Here is a 2,347-nt window from a genome sequence, read left to right on the forward strand (position 1 = left end):
GCAGCATGCATATAAAGGCAAAGCTTGCCTCTGCTGCCTGCTCATCAGGGACAATTTGCCAGGCAGGGTGGTTCTGCTGAATTGCTCTTTGCTATGTCTTCAGAAATGAATCACAGAACCTTTTAATTTTAGGAAAATAGTGCACTTGCTTTTTTCAAACATTGTAGAAGCTGATATAAAGACAATCGTGTGTTACTTTTATTCTGAAGTTTTCAATATTCAGTTCCAAAAACTACGTTAACCTTACCTCCTTGGCTAGACCACGTGACTGAGTCCTTTTTTCCTTTCAGCTCCAGGAAGTAAGCAGAACCAGAAAAGAATTTGCCTAGAATTAGGTGTGGCTGATATTCATCATTCTGTCTCTCTACTAATATACTGTCAGTGGGAAGAATGATACAATTAGATACCTGGGCTTTTGAGATTTAACACATCATCTTTTAAGGTTCCCAGAATTTTGGCAGTCTCAAAGGTAGGTGGACTTCATATTTTCATTACCATAGTAAAAAGAAATTTTTTTGTTAATATGGAACAATTCAGGAATTTGCACATCACCTTTGCACAGGGGCCATGCTAACCTTCTCTGTATCATTCCAATTTTTGCATATGTGCTCCCAGAGCAAGCACCCCCCAGTAAAAATTCTCATGTCCCTTCTAGGAACAGAGTTTGATTACTGGGTCAAGCTTATCAACTGACTCTTCCTTTCAGATGTATTTTTTTTCCAGTGTTTTGGGTTTTTTTTAGGATATTTTTATTTCCAAGTTCAATGTCAATCTCTGAGATCTACTGAAGCTGGAATCTTCTTTCACATTATGCTCATTAAGCTAAAGATGAATACTTGCTCTAGTGCTGTTTATGTTTCCCCACTTTTGTAACAGAAAAGAATACAAGCCATAGTAAGTTTGATTCAGAGCTTTTCAAGTTGACTGGAGGATGGAATTCTTCAGAATGACTTAACTCTTTAGTAAACCAACATAGAGAGGAAAATCATACAAGAGCTGAAATGTCAATTTAATTGGGATATGTGATAGAAAACAATAATAGTGGTGATATTAGCTGCATTTTCAAATAGAAAAACTAAGCTGCAGGATATTATATACTGCTCTTACTTAAAATTGAAAGCAACCTAGAGAAACTTATGCATTTTTAAAATGACTTTAATTGGCTCATTTCACACCAGGAAGCCGATGTTTGTTAAATTACTAAGAAAAGATATCATATAATGATACAGGTCAAGTTCTTTTATAAAATGTCTTTACAATGAAAAATTTACTACAATGAATATATTTTCAAGGCACAAGTTAGTGAACTATAATGCTTTGGGGGTCTTAAAATAATAAAATCAAGAAACTGGTAATTCAGTATGACAAATGCTTCTGTTTTTAACAGACTGCTAAAAATTCTCATCATATTTCATTTTTATTCTCTTATTAGCCCTCATTCAAATGTAAAAGTATGGTGTGGGAAACAAACCTTAAATGGAACACTCTTAGCTTTCTGGAAAATTATACTAATCATATTATCTTATTGTCCAATTAAATAAATCATCTTTCCCGGTAGTACTATAATGACATTATCACCTTTTTAATATCTCAGGAACAAAATGCACAGCTGAAACACTTCCTCCAAACAAAAGAATATCAGCTTGAGCCCGAATAGGTCTATTCCAGTATACCTCTGATACTCTATAAATAAGCTTTCAAAAGATCAAAAATGAAGATGTCAATGCTACCTAGAGCAATCTACACATTCAGTGCAATCCCTATCAAAATACCACCCACTTTTTCCAAAGAAATGGAACAAATAATCCTAAAATTTGTATGGAACCAGAAAAGACCCCGAATAGCCAGAGGAATGTTGAAAAACAAAAGCAAAGCTGGCGGCATCACAATTCCAGACATCAAGCTCTATTATAAAGCTGTCATCATCAAGACAGTATGGGACTGGCACAAAAACAGACACACAGATCAATGGAACAGAATAGAGAGCCCAGAAATGGACCCTCAACTCTATGGTCAACTCATCTTCGACAAAGCAGGAAAGAATGTCCAATGGAAAAAAGACAGTCTCTTCAACAAATGGTGTTGGGAAAATTGGACAGCCACATGCAGAAGAATGAAACTGGACCATTTCCTTACACCACACACAAAAATAGACTCCAAATGGTTGAAAGACCTCAATGTGAGACAGGAGTCCATCAACATCCTAAAGGAGAACACACGCAGCAACCTCTTCGACCTCAGCCACAGCAACTTCTTCCTAGAAACATCGCCAAAGGCAAGGGAAGCAAGGGCAAAAATGAACTCTTGGGACCACATCAAGATAAAAAGCTTTTGCAAAGCAAAAGAA

At 36.2% G+C, this 2,347-nt stretch overlaps 1 non-coding gene across 1 annotated transcript; it reads right to left on the minus strand.

Moving 5' to 3' along the window:
- Nucleotides 1–517: 517 nt before the first annotated feature.
- Nucleotides 518–624, minus strand: LOC115938936 (U6 spliceosomal RNA). Its single transcript, XR_004073922.1, has one exon. It is a non-coding gene; the product is annotated as a U6 spliceosomal RNA (small nuclear RNA).
- Between the last annotated feature and the right edge of the window lie 1,723 nt (nt 625–2,347).

The sequence above is a fragment of the Leptonychotes weddellii genome, chromosome 14 (assembly GCF_054177405.1).
Source record: "Leptonychotes weddellii isolate Sample4059 chromosome 14, ASM5417740v2, whole genome shotgun sequence".
Classification (NCBI taxonomy): Eukaryota; Metazoa; Chordata; class Mammalia; order Carnivora; family Phocidae; genus Leptonychotes; species Leptonychotes weddellii.